The 17,957-nt window shown below is 42.0% G+C and overlaps 1 protein-coding gene across 3 annotated transcripts in view; it reads right to left on the bottom strand.

Annotated features, from left to right (window-relative positions):
* Window positions 1-2,267, bottom strand: part of arap2 (ArfGAP with RhoGAP domain, ankyrin repeat and PH domain 2) — a 396,901-nt gene extending 394,634 nt beyond the window's left edge. The window contains exons 1-2 of one of the 3 annotated variants that reach the window (XM_063043320.1): window positions 1,699-2,267; window positions 1,077-1,135 (exon numbers count right to left, since the gene is read on the bottom strand). The gene's annotated coding sequence lies outside the window, so the exon portion shown is untranslated. The remainder of the gene's footprint in view (window positions 1-1,076; window positions 1,136-1,698) is intronic. The other 2 variants (XM_063043318.1, XM_063043319.1) reach the window with 2 other exon arrangements.
* Between the last annotated feature and the right edge of the window lie 15,690 nt (window positions 2,268-17,957).

Below are 17,957 nucleotides of genomic sequence, written 5' to 3'. Positions count from 1 at the left end.
TGTATGCCATGGACCCCTACCATTAACCAATGGGGCCATGGACCACAGGTTAGAAACCCCTGGTCTTGGATGACAAGCATGGTATGTCAGAACCATAACCAACAGTTTAAGTCAGTGCACAAAACAAACTAAGTTTTCTCACAACCATCTCTTTCCAATAGAACTTCCACCACCCACCCCTTGCCCCCAACACCACAATAAGAATCTACCTTATTGTGATTACTCAGCTGTGGAAGTAATTGGAGAATGTACACACAAAAAGTTTACTTCTTCACTCTCATCAGAGATCTCTGACATCTGTACTTCTGATTTTCAGCATTTGGCACACTTTCCTATCTGTGTAATCCTTGGGTGAATTTTGTTCTTGTCATAAATTGCATTATAACAATTTATCAATCATCAGGGAAAAACACACTTTAGAAAATAGACTCAAACACGAGGAAATCTGCAGATGCTGGAAATTCAAGCAACACACACAAAATGCTGGTGGAATGCAGCAGGCCAGACAGCATCCATAGGAAGAAGCACAGTCGACATTTTGGGCCGAGACTAGAAGGGTCCTGATGAAAGTTCTTGGCCCGAAACGTCGACTGTGCGTCTTCCTATGGATGCTGTCTGGCCCGCTGCGTTCCACCAGCATTTTGTGTGTGTTGTTAGAAAATAGAGTGACAGCTTTAAGTAAGTTCTCAACATGCATTACAAAATATCCTAGCAAATAAGGTTAAAGTGCTACAGTGGCTCTTTAAATTTGTTGCTGCTGATATTTTTAATAACAAAATAAAAAGATTATGTGCTAACCATGACTCATCTGGGAGCACTCAAGTCAGAAAGTGTGGGTTGAAGTGCCATTCAGCAGTCATAAAAACAAAGACCTACACAGATAATACAGAGCCACACTACAGAAGAGCTGCACTGTCAGAATAGAAGCCTTTGGGATGAGACTTTAACAACAATCTCCAGCTAATCTCCGAGGTAAAAGTAAACAATCCCAGAACTGTCCAGCCCAACATCAATCAATATTATAAAAAGGCGCAGGCCAAGTGCTGGGAAAGGAGATAGTATAGGTGGGTACCCACCGTCTCCATGGACGTCGTAGCCCAAACACACTGCTTCCGTGCTGTTTGACTTCATGGCTCTAAAACAGATTTGATCAGGATCAAATTGTCACTTGTGTAGGCTTGCCTATGCAAGTTAGTTGCAGTCAACACTCGAGCTTTCTATATAACAAAGCCATTCATTCTAAGCTACTTTGCAATCCCGAAAAATGGTTACTTGGTATTGCTGCTCCTATTGAAGAACTAGAACACTTACATCAGTCTTTATAAAAATTAATTACAGGGTTGTATCTGGAAATACCCTGTGCTTCTAGCATGCTTAAACTTTTCCAGAAAAAAAATCCCATTTCTGATTTCAATTTGGGGAAGACAAGATACCCAGGGTAGGTCAGTTACGTCCAAATCTGGGCCCACGGAATTTAACACCAAATAAAATTGATTTCATAACTTGGCAACTTAACCAAGGTGCTTACAAATGATGTTTCTTGAGAGAACATGTCTAACAGAATTAAAAACCCTAAAAAATAACTTATTTCAAAACTATTCTACACTTCGCCTGAAGTTTGATTAAAATCCACAACAGCCACAGCTTTATCCGTACTTTGAAAGCGTTGTTTCACATTCCCCAACAGATACAACCTACCTGGGTCAATTTAGTTCCGAGAAGCCAGTTTATATAAGTCCCTTTAGGGCTCACTTCACTGCGCGCACTATCTCCACTCCGTGCAGTTACATCCCCAGGACCTGCACACACTTACTTCATTTTCCTCTGGGTAAAACATTTTTGGCACTTAGTTTCGACAGCCATACAGCGTACATTGAAGGCAAAAATGCAGCCTCTACCATCCTGGTTCCGACTTTCGCAAACACACCGCCCACCAGTGGCAATCACAGGAAATCACAAAGATCTGGAGGACTGGCTCTGGTACTACCAGCTCTGCTTGAGAGGGCGCTGCCATTCAGAAAGGCGGCTCTGCTGTGAGATCATTGACACGGTGTTTTACTGAATGGACAGCATATTGAGGCAGCTGAGAGCACTGTGATCGGCCACAGCCGGTTAATTCATTATATGTTAACTTCAAGTGGAAACCTAAACCGCGGGTTACGTAGAAAGGAGATTAAAAGTTTCTGTACTGATTCCTGAAAGAGCAAGTTCCGCGAACAACTATACTTGCATAGTCAGAGTAGCACATCCAACACGTTCACACTCAGAAGCCGTGAATAAACTGCGGGACACATCGCATGCTCCACTCCAGGGATTGCGGTCAGCTGTGACGGTGGGTGGAGCCCTGTCAACAGCGGAAAACTTGGATGCAGGGCTTGGCAAAGTTCAACCGAAATAAATGACGTCTCAAAAGTCAATGGATGGCTGACTCCACCCGATCTTGAGTAAATCACAACAACCTCAAGGAAGAAAATATTTTCAAAATTCTCGCATTATTTAGGAAGAATATTAAAGTTGGTTTATGTACCGAGATACACCTGATAGACCATGTTAAAGAAAGGGAGGAATGAGAGTTGATATCAGCAGGGACTTAAATAGCTAGCATAAACTTGGTGGGCTGAAGGGCCTGTTTCAGATCTGTATGACTATGGCTTTAGGAGCATGGGTAGGCAAATTTTCAAATAGGCACCTCCAGACTTAGCATCGAACACAGCAATTTCAGATCAGTGCCCGTATTTCTTTAGACAATAGCCTTTGTAACTATTCTCTGCCAGCCAATTTCTCAAAATCTGCTTTTGTGTTACTCCGGTGGTTATTCCTGTCTTTGTTTTGCACCATGTCCTCTTTTCTCACTTTGTCTTCCTCACTTTAAGCAACCTCCCTTTTTGTTCTTTCCTACATTTTCTCCTTTCTCCTTTCCATGTTCCTGAAATATGTTAGATCTCTATTTCCAATTCTGATTAAATGTTATCAGCCTCAAAACAGCTATCTGTATTTTTCTTTCCTGATGCTGCCTGGCACAGAGAGTATTTCCAGTGTATTTTAATTCTTGTTTATGATTGTTCAAACAAGCACACACAAACCAGGGGTCTCTGAATAAACTACAATTTGCCCTTTGTTAACATCAGCAAATATTTTTCTCAATGTAAGATAAGGAAATGCTTTGTAATCCGAATCCCTCACTTTTTGATTAATCGTTCATGGACAGATCAGCAAACACTTCCACTACATAATCATGTTGCCAATGATTAAATATCGATGTAGCATGATTTCAAAATTAAGATACCATCCAGTAGTCCAATATAGCTATTAAAATTTAATGATTGGTATCTTGACACGTAAGTTTCACAGTTAAAGAACAGAACCGTAGTCATTTAGTCTAATTGAAATCTATAAAACATTTAGATTAATGCTTTCCACTCTAAAATAACTGGAGACGTCCGGATTTAAAAATCACTTTTTGAATCTGCATTGCTTGGTATTTGGTATTAATGGTATTGTTAAGTCAGGGGCTTTCAATCTGAGTCAGTTTGAATGTTTGAGCAGTTTTGACAGGCTGACTTTATTAGATTTATTTTTGTTTGTTCAGCAGGGGAATTTCATACTGTAAATTGGCAGGCGGTATTAAATATGTCAAGCTCAAGATAAACTGGGTATGAACATAAGCTTTCATGGTCAATCCTGTAGTGTATTGCTGTGGTCCCTTTCCATTTAGATAAGTAGGGTTATAAAAGTTGCCAGTGATTTACTCAGTCATTTCCTTTGAAATAAAAAGTACTCCATGAAACCTGCCATCGTATGTTGACTTAGATGAAGAACACAATTGGAAAAAAAAATGCAAAGTATTTCTTTCCAAAAATGAAAAAAAATCTGCATTTCAATCATTATTCTATACTGCATCTGCAAATGTATTAATGCCCATAGTATTTCTTAATTTATACAGTTAATTTCTTTGATTGCTGGTTATTCTATCTGTGCCCACATTTCACACTTGAGGTTTTGACAGCAGATTTGTTTTTCTGTATGATTGACAACCAAAGCATTAACATGCCACCACTTGCTACAGAGAGGCCCCTAATTCCCATGCCTGTGGACTCTTGGCCATAAATACAGGGGATTCTGAGGCATGTGAGTTCCAAATTTGTCCACATTGCACACTTCTGATTGGAAATCATCAGAGTAATGCCCCTGGAATTGGACAGAATCTGATTATATTGGGTCCTAGCCAAAGAACTTGTATACCATTAACTGTACACCTAAAGTTGATTTACTTTTTCTTTATTTATTGTGACGGCAATCACCAGTATCATTACAATGCCTGAACCAGACTCTTCCACATTGAAAACCATGAGACTCCTCCTCTCTCACAAATGTAATCTTACTTTAGCTTGAATATACAAGCCTGGGTTACATTGCTTGGGGCTCCCGAGCTTGGCGACATTTTGACTTATTTAACAAGTAACCTGCTTGATCCTTTACCCAAATTAAGTGACTCAAGGGATTTGGGATCAGGACAGAAAATGAAATCAAAGATCAGCTGTGATCTTATTGGTTGGTAAAGCGACTGTGAACAGCCAAGTATCTCTTCTATTTCTTATTCTTGTTCTTATGTTCTCATGCCACATTGCTTTACTAAATAAATGATTTGTATAGGTATAGCCAGGACAATGTAAATACCTGCTACCTCCAAATACCCATGGGGTTTCAATGGGAGGTTTAATTGAAAAAAAATTATATTGTATTGAGCATATGGATTTGTGGAACTTCTGAATATCCTTATTCAGGGCTATGTAGCTATGGGCACTCGCATGGGCCCCAGCTCTGCCTGCCTCTTCGTTGGTTATGTGGAACAGTCTGTGCTCCAAACCTATTCTGGTACTGCTCTCCAACTTTTCCATCAGTACATTGATGACTACATTGGTGCTGCTTCCTGCACCCATGTTGAGCTCGTCAATTTCATTGACTTTACTTCTAACTTCCACCCAGACCTCAAATTCACTTGGTCTATCCCAGACACTTCTCTCCCCTTTCTCGATCTCTCGGTCTCCATCTCTGGAGACAGACTGTCCACTGGCATCTTCTACAAGCCCACTGACTCTCATAACTACCTCGACTATACCTCTTCCCACCCTGCCACATGCAAAAATGCCAGTCCCTATTCCCAGTTCCTCTGTCTCCGCCACATCTGCTCCCAGGATGAGGCTTTCCTTTCCAAGACACCTTTCTTTAAGGATCATGGTTTCCCTTCTGCCGTCATCAATGATGCCCCCACCCGCAACTCCTCCATTTCCCGCACTTCAGCCCTCACCCCATCCTCCCGCCACCACAACAGGGAGAGAGTTCCCTTTGTCCTCACCTACCACCCCACCAGCCTCCAGATCCAGCACGTTATCCTCTGCAACTTCCGCCACCTTCAACAGGACCCCACCACTAAGCACATCTTTCCCTCTCCAACCCTCTCCACTTTCCACAGGGATCGGTCCCTCTGCAACTCCCTGATCCACACATCCCTCCCCACAGATCTTCCACCCAGCACTTATCTCTGTAAGCATAAGTGCTACACCTGTCCCTACACCTCCTCTCTTGCCACCATTCAGGGCCCCAAACAGTCCTTCCAGGTGAGGCAGCACTTCACTTGTGAGTCTGTTGGGGTCATCTATTGCATCCGGTGCTCCCGGTGCGGCCTCTTCTACATCGGTGAAACCCAATGCAGATTGGGGGACAGCTTCGTTGAGCACCTCTGCTCCGTCCGCCACAACAGACAGGATCTCCCGGTTGCCACCCACTTCAACTCTGCTTCCCATTCCCATTCGGATATGACCATACATGGCCTCCTCTACTGCCATGATGAGGCTAAACTCAGGTTGGAGGAGCAACACCTCATATACCGTCTAGGTAGTCTCCAGCCCCTTGGTATGAACATAGAATTCTTCAGCTTCTGGTAATTCCCTCCCCCCTCCCTTCCCCTATCCTTATCCTTCCCCCAGCTGCCTATCACCTCCTTCATGGTTCCACCTCCTTCTACTACCCATTGTGCTTTCCCCTATTCCTTCTTCACCTTTCCTGTCTATCACCTCCCTGGTTCCCCTCCTCCACCCCTTTATCTTTCCCCTTACTGGATTTTCACCTGGAACCTACCAGCCTTCTCCTTCTCACCCTCCCCTCACCTTCTTTATAGGGCCTCTGCCCCTTCCCTCTTCAGTCCTGACGAAGGGTTCCGGCCCGAAGCGTTGACTGATCATTTCCACGGATGCTGCCCGACCTGCTGAGTTCATCCAGCGTGTTATGAGTGTTGCTTCTGAATACCCTTGCTGCAGAAGGAAGTCCATGATTATAATGCAGTAATATAGTGCAGTCTGCAAACTTTGGTAACAGCAGTGATCAAATTGAATGCCAGAGCAGGCATCAGGAGTTGAAAGGCCGGTTTCAGTTTTCCCGGCTGCTGCTTCTGTAAGAAAAAACTCTCCACAGCTAAGAACAGTTGTGGCACCCAAATCCAACCAAGGAATGTGCCATATGAGTCAGGCTCAGTACTTGGCAAAAGAAGCAACAAGGTCTCTTATCAAAAGTTAAGATATGTAGATACTGTTCTCATAAAGTATCCTTCATATTTGGGCATACATAGACAGACTCCAAAGCTGTGGCAGGTCAGTTGCACCAAGCTAACTACTGGGTGAGGATTCTCTAATAACTTATTGCAGGAACACTCCCCTTAATGCACTTTCTTGTAAGTGCTGAAAGATAAGTTACAATAGGATGCTTCAAATGGGAATGGTCTTACCCACTAGCTGACATTTCATTCACTATTCCTCCTAGCTTCAGCATTCATTGGATTTAGTTGGTCAGTTAATAGCTACTACATGGGTAATGCACGTACTGCAACTGAATGGGAACTAGTCAGTCTAGTGGAACTGCTCTAACTTGAGAAACGAGAGCAATTAAGCTTCCCTGAGGGAGCAGAGGTATTAAGCAAGAGCACCACATCCTGAGATGCCATTAAGTGTGGTAATACACAAACATTTTAAAATAAACTACATGGTGACATATCCACAGGCAACAGTCGAATGGAAATTCTTGAACATATTGTTAGTCCACATGCTAACTAAGTCAATTCTTCACCCTATTTCCCATGTTGAAATAGTTGTGTTTTATCAGCATCACAGTGAACTTTGTAAATGAAGCGCCCCTTCCTCTGCTGTAGGGTGTAGAATTGTTATGTTTCTTGTAGTTTAACTTTCCTATGCTTGCTTGTACTGTATATCATCACCTATATACAGTACATGTAATTGTTCAGTCAATTTTCCAGCAATTATGGTACAGTTGCTTCTTTATTTTTCTAGAAACATCTTAGTTTCCTGTAGTAGATATCAGTCCATTTAAATCTGGTTATTTTATAGGTTAATTGTTATCACTGGAATTTTGTTATCTTTAGACATGACCGCGACTGTTTTTTTCCCTTTTGTCTTTTCTTTGTTCTCTCATTTTTTTCTTTGTTTGTTCTTTGTTCTTGTAACATTCAATAAAATGTCCATAAACAACATTTTATGCCTTATTCTTGATTTCCATAGAATCTTTGAATCACAAAAGCTTCAGGATGCAAGAGCAATATGCTGTGAGGTTGTAACAGTACTGGAGTGAGTAGAGCCACTGATAGACTGCAGAGACCTGGGTTCAATCCCAATCTCAAGTGCTGACTATGTTCTCACTCTAAATGTACCAGTTTCCTTTGAGTGCTTCCTCCCACATCCCAAAGAAATGTGGGTTGGTAAGTTAATTGGTTCTTGTAAATAACCCCTAACGCGCAGGTGAGCGACAGAAGCTGGGAGGTGCTGTCGAGGATAAGTAGTGGGATCAATGGAGGACCAATGTAAAACTGTTGATTGATGATCAATATATACTTGGTGAACCAAAGAACCTGCTTCCATAATGTATGACAACCAGATTTAACAAAATTAGCAGATTATCCAGACAGTCTCAGCATGTGCTGAATGAGCCTATAGATCATTCTGCAAGATAGAAATGTCCCAAATCAGCAAAGATCCATGGGATCATGATCCATTGTGTGCTCATGGAATTCCGAGCCTCAAGCCTGAAGACATCTGTGACAATATAGCTTATAATCACTACCCACACTCACAAATGAATGACGGGGTGGGGGTGGGGGATGTTTTGGTAGAATATATATAGTGCTTGATCCTCAACTCAATAGGTCCCAATTTAGGATCTGGGGGCATCCAGCTATTTGGTTTGGAGAGGCAGAACCATGATGAGAATGTGACGTGGAAGATCTGAGAGATCTCCAGCCTCCCTGATTGCCAAATCATCAAAAGGTGTATCTGGGCACAGCTCCTTACAGTCCATGTTATGGAAGTGGAGCTGGATGACTTTCAGCTCACCTGGGAGAACAGGTTTATAGGTAGGAGCTACACGGAGGTAGTCACACCTAAGTTGCAGCTGGATGACTTTCAGGGGAAGAAAAGTTAAACATGCAGAGTGCCCCTATCACCATTCCCCTCAAAAACAAGTATACCACTTTGAATCCTTTTATTTTTTGGTGGGAGAAGCAACCTACCAGGGAAAGCACCAGCAACTAGGCATGTGGCACTGAGTCTAGCCCTGTGGCTCAGAAGGGAAGGGTAAGGAGAGCATTGGTGACAGGAGATTCAATAATTAGGGGAACAGACAGAAGATTCTGTAGACATGAAAGAGCCATGGATGGTATGTTGCCTCCCAGGTGCCGGTGTCAGAGATGTCTCAGTTCGAGTCCATTGCATCTAAAGGGGACAGGGAGCAGCCAGAAGTTATAGTACATATTAATACCAACAACATAGGTAGGAAAAGGGAGAAGGCCCTGAGGAACAAACATAGGGAGCTAGATAGGAAGCTGAAAAACAGGAACTCAAGGGTAGTAAACTCCGTATGCTTGCCTGTGCCACACCCATCAGTAAGGATAAGAACAGGATGACTTGGCAGATGAATGCCTGACTGAAGAATTAGAGCAGAGAGCAGGGTTTCAGATTTGTGGATCATTGGGATCTCTTCTGGGGAAAGTATGACCTGTACATAAAGGACAGGTTACATCTGAACTCGAGAGGGACCAATATCCTTGATGGCAGGTTTGCTTGAGCTGTGGGGGGAGCGTTTAAACGAATTTGGCAGGGGGATGGGAGCCAGAATGATAGGTCAGAGGATGGAGTGGTTGGTATACAGTACAAGTAAATGCAACATGTAGTGAGACTCTGAGAATGGATATACAGTTGGTAGGCCAAAATTGCAGTCAATGGGATGGGCTGAAGTGTGCCTATCTTAATGGTAGTTGATGGAACATATTCTAGCTGGAGGTTGGTGACCGGTGGTGTTCTGCAAGAATCCACAAATCTTCTGTGCAGTCTGGTTACTTCATGATGTGGAGGCTTTAGAGAGAGCACAGAGAGATTTACCAAGATACTGCCTGGTTTAGAAAACATGTCTAATGAGGAAAGGTTGAGCAAGTTAGGGCATTTCTCCTGTGGGTAAAGAAATATAAGAGGTGACTTGATAGAAATGAATAAGCTAATAAGAGGCATTGATAGAGATGACAGTTGGCGCCTTTTTACCAGGGTGGAAATAGCTAAAATGCAGGGACATAATATGAAGGTCAATGGAGGAAAGCACAGAGGGGATATCAGAGGTAGGTTTTTTTTCCACAGTGGGTGGTGTGTGCATGGAATGTGCTGCAATATGGTAGAGGCAGATACACTAGAGATATTTAAATAACTCCTTGATAGGTGTGGATTATTTTTAAAATGGAGAACTATAAGGGAGGGAAGCTTTAGATTGATCTTAGAGTAGGATAAAAGCTGGGCACAGCATCATAGGCTGAAGGGTCTGTGTTGTGTTGTACTGACCTATGTTTATATGTTCTCCTAGTCCCCTGAACCTGGCAGCCATTTGAACTTAATACCATTCGATTGCCCAGCGCTTGGGAAGTCTTGCAGTTGAAGAGAAACTGGAGCAGCAGATCCAGCTTTTAGTGCTTTTAGTGTGCCAACAATGATTCTCTCATTCAAGTTCCTGAAATCCTACATCTGCTATATCCCTACTGTGCCAATGAGGCCCATAGCATAAATTTTACAAGCCCTCTTCTGTTTGTACATTGAATGTCAATAACCCTTACCCTTCCACCTCCCCTCTACCACATTCATGAATGAGTTCCAGTTTTTAAAACTGGCTCTCAATTGCCCCAGATCTGAACTTCTGTTGGAAGGCTTGCCTGTCAAGTTAGCCGACAGGTAAATTGGGAAGGGGGCTCTGCTGGCTTTCATGGAACCTTGCTCTAAACCCACAATTGTTCCCTTACCCTATGTCTGAATATTGGAAAATATCAAAGCCAATCCATTTGTTGAATGTCTATCTTTTCCCATACAAGTACATTCCATTGTTCTGCAGACAATTGTATCCCTCAGTCAAGAAAGGTGACTAGATAGAAAAATATGAAAAGAGTATACTATATGGAAATAAACAGATTCATGGAATACAAATGACCATCAAGGCACTTGAAGGGAAATGATGGCACTTTTTAATGTTGAAAGAAAATTAATGGACTTTAAGAAAAGCTGATTGCTTCCATACTTCCTATGATGTTTTATTACATGTCCAAGAAAATAAACCACTGAATTTCTCATCCAGCTGTAATTTTTGACTTCTGGATGTATCCATATGCAAAAATATTTGTCACTTGCTAAATTTTGCGCTAACTGTGAATGAGCATGTGTACAGTACCAACTCAAGAGATTGGTACGCAAAAATCTTTGTTGATGTTCCTGTACAGTACTGAGGGAATACTACACTGAGAGTTGATTTAGAATTAGAATGCCAAACCAGAGCCTTGTTACTCTTTCAAATGCGTAGAAAAGAACTCTCAGATTTTCCTGAAAGAAATTTAAAAGTATTATATGCAATATTCTGGCCCATATTCATCTGTCACTCATCATCAAAAAAGAAGACGTAATCTACTCTCTATCATCAAGCTCTAGTTTCTGCTTCTCAATACAAATTGGTTCTTGGTGCTCCTTACATTATAACTGCAGCAACATTTCAAAACTACTTCATTGTGTGTAAAGTTTTTTGGGACAGACTGACTTTTCAAAACATGCTGCATTTAGACTAGTCTTTTGTTCCCAGGATAAATCAAAATGGTTAACTAGACATTAGACATATTATTTCTTTTGTATAGAATGCTAACTTACATCTCCAGCTCCCAATACACTGAAGTCCAGATCCCTCTCAATAGAAATCAATCTCCTGGACTACCATTGTTCTGGGATCAGGTATGGGGGAAGGCCAGAAAAAAGTCAACAGACTTACTCCCATCTGCTGTCACCAGGGGCTATCTGGTTGCTGCTCAGCCTTCAAAGTACTCTTGGAGAAATCTTACAGTGATATAGGTGCCTAATTAAAGGGAATAACTTTGCATTTTCATTAATAGTCTCTTTAATTGTAGTTATGGAACAACCTACAGAATGTGATAGTTCATTTCACTTAATTAGGATCAATAAACATACCACTCTTATAAAGAGAAAAGTTTGAGGAAAGAAAGAAAAATAAATCAGTGCATTCATTTTTACCAAATGATAAATAGCTTTTTGAAATTGCACAAACAAGCCTGCTCAATTCACATCACTTTCATCTCTATAGTAACTATGGAACATTATAAACAAACTGCTTTCGCCAGCTTCTGGGACTGCGAGTTCTATTCAATTGATGCTTCAGTAAATCCGTCTTTGTTTCAAAACAGTTTCATCATTCTGACATTTTGTCAATAAGTCTGAAGACTGAATATTTTCCTTCATCATTTCACTGCTCTCTGTGTAGTGTTCTTTGTTTGGGGAACTGGATTATCAATATATTTTACATTCTGTAGTCACACAGCACCATTTCAAATGTGTTACTATTTCACCACTAGACTATAAATAGTGTTCCTTTTTTAGCGGATTAATTAACTAAGATTCCTTTGCTATGCTTTGTCAGGCTTTGGAACTTTTGCAAAAATTTATTTGGATCATAAACTTATCCTTTAAAATTTTCAATATGAATATCTTTTAGTTACCCAAAATACTGAATAAATAATATGCTTGTACCTTCACTTTAGGAGGAAGTGGCAGCCATAGATATAGAAACATAGAAAATAGGTGCAGGAGTAGGCCATTCGGCCCTTCGAGCCTGCACCGCCATTTATTATGATCATGGCTGATCATCCAACTCAGAACCCTGCCCCAGCCTTCCCTCCATACCCCCTGATCCCCATAGCCACAAGGGCCATATCTAACTCCCTCTTAAATATAGCCAATGAACTGGCCTCAACTGTTTCCTGTGGCAGAGAATTCCACAGATTCACCACTCTTTGTGTGAAGAAGTTTTTCCTAATCTCGGTCCTAAAAGGCTTCCCCTTTATCCTCAAACTGTGACCTCTCGTTCTGGACTTCCCCAACATCGGGAACAATCTTCCTGCATCTAGCCTGTCTAATCCCTTTAGGATTTTATACGTTTCAATCAGATCCCCCCTCAATCTTCTAAATTCCAACGAGTATAAGCCCAGTTCATCCAGTCCTTCTTCATATGAAAGTCCTGCCATCCGAGGAATCAATCTGGTGAACCTTCTTTGTACTCCCTCTATGGCAAGGATGTCTTTCCTCAGATTAGGGGACCAAAACTGGACACAATACTCCAGGTGTGGTCTCACCAAGGCCTTGTACAACTGCAGTAGTACCTCCCTGCTCCTGTACTCGAATCCTCTCGCTATAAATGCCAGCATACCATTCGCCTTTTTCACCACCTGCTGTACCTGCATGCCCACTTTCAATGACTGGTGTATAATGACACCCAGGTCTCGTTGCACCTCCCCTTTCCCTAATCGGCCACCATTCAGATAATAATCTGTTTTCCTATTTTTGCCACCAAAGTGGATAACTTCACATTTATGCACATTAAATTGCATCTGCCATGAATTTGCCCACTCACCCAACCTATCCAAGTCACTCTGCATCCTCTTAGCATCCTCCTCACAGCTAACACTGCCACCCAGCTTCATGTCATCCGCAAACTTGGAGATGCTGCATTTAATTCCCTCATCCAAGTCATCAATAAACAACTGGGGTCCCAGCACTGAGCCTTGCGGTACCCCACTAGTCACTGCCTGCCATTCTGAAAAGGTCTCGTTTATTCCCACTCTTTGCTTCCTGTCTGCTAACCAATTCTCTATCCACATCAATACCTTACCCCCAATACCATGTGCTTTAAGTTTGCACACTAATCTCCTGTGTGGGACTTTGCCAAAAGCCTTTTGAAAATCCAAATATACCACATCCACTGGTTCTCCCCTATCCACTCTACTAGTTACATCCTCAAAAAATTCTATGACATGATTTTCCTTTCACAAATCCATGCTGACTTTGTCCAATGATTTCACCGCTTTCCAAATGTGCTGTTATCACATCTTTGATAACTGACTCCAGCAGTTTCCCCACCGCCGACGTCAGGCTAACCGGTCTATAATTCCCCAGTTTCTCTCTCCCTCCTTTTTTAAAAAGTGGGGTTACATTAGCCACCCTCCAATCTTCAGGAACTAGTCCAGAATCTAACGAGTTTTGAAAAATTATCACTGATGCATCCACTATTTCTTGGGCTACTTCCTTAACGCACTCTGGGATGCAGACCATCTGGCCCTGGGGATTTATCTGCCTTTAATCCCTTCAATTTACCTAACACCACTTCCCTACTAACATGTATTTCGCTCAGTTCCTTCATCTCACTGGACTCTCTGTCCCCTACTAATTCTGGTAGATTATTTATGTCCTCCTTAGTGAAGACAGAACCAAAGTAATTATTCAATTGGTCTGCCATGTCCTTGCTCCCCATAATCAATTCACCTGTTTCTGTCTGTAGGGGACCTACATTTGTCTTTACCAGTCTTTTCCTTTTTACATATCTATAAAAGCTTTTACAGTCAGTTTTTATGTTCCCTGCCAGTTTTCTCTCATAATCTTTTTTCCCCTTCCTAATTAAGCCCTTTGTCCTCCTCTGCTGAACTCTGAATTTCTCCCAGTCCTCAGATGAGCTACTTTTTCTGGCTAATTTGTATGCTTCTTCTTTGGAATTGATACTATCCCTAATTTCTCTTGTCAGCCACGGGTGCACTACCTTCCTTGATTTATTCTTTTGCCAAACTGGGATAAACAATTGTTGTAGTTCATCCATGCAATCTTTAAATGCTTGCCATTGCATATCCACTGTCAATCCTTTAAGTGTCATTTGCCAATCTATCTTAGCTAATTCACATCTCATACCTTCAAAGTTACCCCTCTTTAAGTTCAGAACCTTTGTTTCTGAATTAACTATGTCACTCTCCATCTTAATGAAGAATTCCACCATATTATGGTCACTCTTACCCAAGGGGCCTCTCACGACAAGATTGCTAATTAACCCTTCCTCATTGCTCAAAACCCAGTCCAGAATAGCCTGCTCTCTAGTTGGTTCCTCGACATGTTGGTTCAAAAAACCATCCCGCATACATTCCAAGAAATCCTCTTCCTCAGCACCTTTACCAATTTGGTTGACCCAATCTACATGTAGATTGAAGTCACCCATTATAACCACTGTTCCTTTATTGCACACATTTCTAATTTCCTGTTTAATACCATCTCTGACCTCACTACTACTGTTAGGTGGCATGCAGTGACCTTTGTGTGAAGATGATATCTTGGGTTCCTGATGTGGACAACTCATTGCCTGGCCTCTTCCGGCTGTAATTCCTTGCTTATTGGAACATCTGAGGCCTGTAATGGTGAACTGAGGAGAGAAATAATTTACAACACAGTGCAAAGGTTCACTCGGTCACTTTTATGGGAATATAAAAATATAAATATTATTGGTATTTACATTGGTTAATTATTATCACAAGTACTGAGATGCAGAGAACAGCTTTTGTTTTGGATTCTATCCAAACAGTTCATAATTAATTACCTTGTGGTAGTAATAAAGAATGCGCGATATAGTGTTGCATAGACCTTCCATGTGTTTATCTTGCCATATTTGGGATTTATTTATTTATTTATTTATTTATTTTAAAAAAATTTATTTATTTTTTTTTTTTTACACATTACTGCCAAGTGACATTCAATAGTCATTTTAAATCGAAGGATTCATGATTGTGGGTCTTTTATACCAGAATTGTGAGAGACTGTGTGTGGAACACTGCTTAAATAATTACTTAAATTAAATTTGAATGGCACTTTGTCTGGAATTTTGGACTTGGAAATCCACAATCTTTTCCACCAGCTTTTCAGTTTTGGGCAAATTGCTCTGATAAAAAGAGTGAGGCTTTGATTGTTTTATAATGACATTTCCTTGTAAAGACTCAAAATAAATAAGGTGGTCTATCCTTGGAAATGTGTAAACAGCCGACATTTCAGGACAATACCCTTCTTCAGTATTGGCCCAAAATATCCACTGTTCATTATTTTCCATCGATGCCGCCTGGCCTGCTGAGTTCCTCCAGCATTCTGTGTGTGTTGCTTTGGACTTCCAACATCTGCAGACTTCCCAATGTTTATGAGATGGTGTATCCTTTCCAGGTTTCAAATTGCTTTGGCTATTGATTTAGATTTTGCATGTATGTACATAGTGTTTGAAGATTATTTAGCTGGTTAGCGGTTCGGGTTCTGACAAGAGAAACATCATTGATGTTACAGATTATAAACTTTCATCAGAACAACATATGAGATCACTTGTAGGATGCAAGTTGTTGTTCGTCCATCGTTCTCGTCGATGAGGACCTCGACACCATAATGACGGTGTTGAGACTAGCGCGTGATTTGGATTTAAGTGAGGGAGAATTGCGCAGCGTCACCCTTACTCTCTCTTCCCAATTCCCATCTGGATCCAGTGGCAAGACAGAGTCTAGACGGCTGGAGATGGGACTAGGCGCAGTGGATGACCAGGACGTCTTCTGTGTCTTGTCCTGCTCTACACGTTCCACGATGCTTGCAGAGACGGCCTTCTTAACCGTTGGACCTTCCATTGGTCTCATCCGCTCAATCCGCCAGAGTCTGTCTTCACATGCTGGGATAGACAACTCCCTATCTCACCGAGGGTTTGAGACCCGTCGGCTACGCTCACCTGGTTTAGCCGGCTTGTCGAAACCGTTGCCCGGGGTGTGGCCGCTGTCACATGCAAACAGCTATGGGGAGCCACAGGTGAGAGCTGAGTGCCAGGTGGGGACCAAAGGTGGACTAACAGGATGCAAGTAAACCTTCTCTGAGTGACATTGCAAATAATGCAGGCACTTAGCTTAGGAGGAGACAATGGTGCCTAATGGCGATTCGTTTGCTTGTGTCTTCAGAAACAACTCTATTTCCATCTTTACTATCTCTATTTTTCCCTTTCAGGGTTCTTTTGAAGACCCTGAGCTGGAGCTACATGCTGACTTCAGTTCTTTGCGTGAATGGGACTCACCCTCAGGTTCCTTGTGCAAGACTCCCAGAAGGTTAATTTACTGGTTGGGTCTGCGGTAAAGAAGGCAAATGCAATGTTGGCATTCATTTCAAGGGGAATAGAATATAAAAGCAAGGAGAAAAGGCTGAGGCTTTATAAGACACTAGTCAGGCTGCACTTGCAGTATTGTCAACAGTTTTGGCCCCACATCTCAGAAAGGATTTATTGTAATTGGAGAGAGTCCAGGGGAGATTCACAAGGATGATTCTGGGAATAAAGGGGTTAACATATGAGGAGCATTTGGGAGCTTTGGGTCTGTACTGAATGGAATTTAGAACAATGCGGGGGGGGGGTCTCATTGAAGCCTGCTGGAGAGGGTGGATATGGAGAGGATGTTTCGTCTGGTGGGAGTATCCAGAACTAGAGGGGACTGCCTCAAAAATTGAGGGGTGACCATTTAGAATAAAGGTAAGGAGGAATGTTTTTAGCCAAAGAGTAGTGAATCTGTGGAATGCTCTGCCACAAACTACAGTGGAGGCCAAGTCTGTACATAGAGTATATTTAAGGTGGAAGTTCATCGTTTCCTGATCAGTCAGGGCATCAAAGGATATGGCGAAAATGCAGATGTCTGGGGTTGAGTGGGATACAGGATCAGCCACGATGGAATGCAGAGTGGAGTCGATGGGCTGAATGACCTAATTCTGTTCCTATATCTTATGGTCCTATGGTTTTACTAGTTGACTTGTTTAATAGTTAATTTTCCGATCAAGGTGATGCCTGCATACAATGTTCCTTTGGTTGACATCTGGATAGATCATAATACCATCTTTTTCCACTTCTTTTATGTCTTTTACCTTTGTTTCTCATCTTAATTGTGACTCTGGAACTGTTGGAGTCTGTGCCTTGCTGTTTGGGTGCTTCAGCACGCTGCAGGTTCTGAGAGGATTCAGGGAGGCAGAGACAGCGTGAGTAAAACTTGTGGTGAGAATGCTGCAGGATGGTGTGCAAGCTGAAGTTTGACCCCATTTCACCAATTATAGCCTGCATTGTTCACCAATTAAAATGACAAGGGCAACTGAAACATTAAGGTGAGTGCTTAGGTTTGAGTGTTTCAGCACTCTGCAATATCTGAGAGGATTCCAGAAAGCAGAGGCAGCATGTAGGCTGCAGGACGGGGCACAAGCTGATGTTTGGTTCCATTTCGCTGATTAAAACTTCCATTGTTTCGCTGATTAACATGATGAGGGAATTTGAAGCATCAAAGTGAGTGCAGAGTGTGAGCGCTGGCTGCTTGCCTTTTGATCAGTTGCTCAGTGCCAGAGAGGGGAGAGCCTGCCGCCATGCTCGGAGAGTGTTGCCCAGGTTTTTTTCTGCATTTTGGATCTGGGTTTGGACTATAGACTCTTTTTTTCAGTCCTATAGATTTTGTATTCTGTGTTTTATCACTTGACCTTCTTTTCTTTTTTTTTTTGCACAGGAGGAGGGAT

Source organism: Mobula hypostoma, chromosome 3 (assembly GCF_963921235.1).
Source record: "Mobula hypostoma chromosome 3, sMobHyp1.1, whole genome shotgun sequence".
NCBI classification, from domain to species: Eukaryota; Metazoa; Chordata; class Chondrichthyes; order Myliobatiformes; family Myliobatidae; genus Mobula; species Mobula hypostoma.
This window is presented reverse-complemented; position numbering and strand designations above follow the sequence as displayed.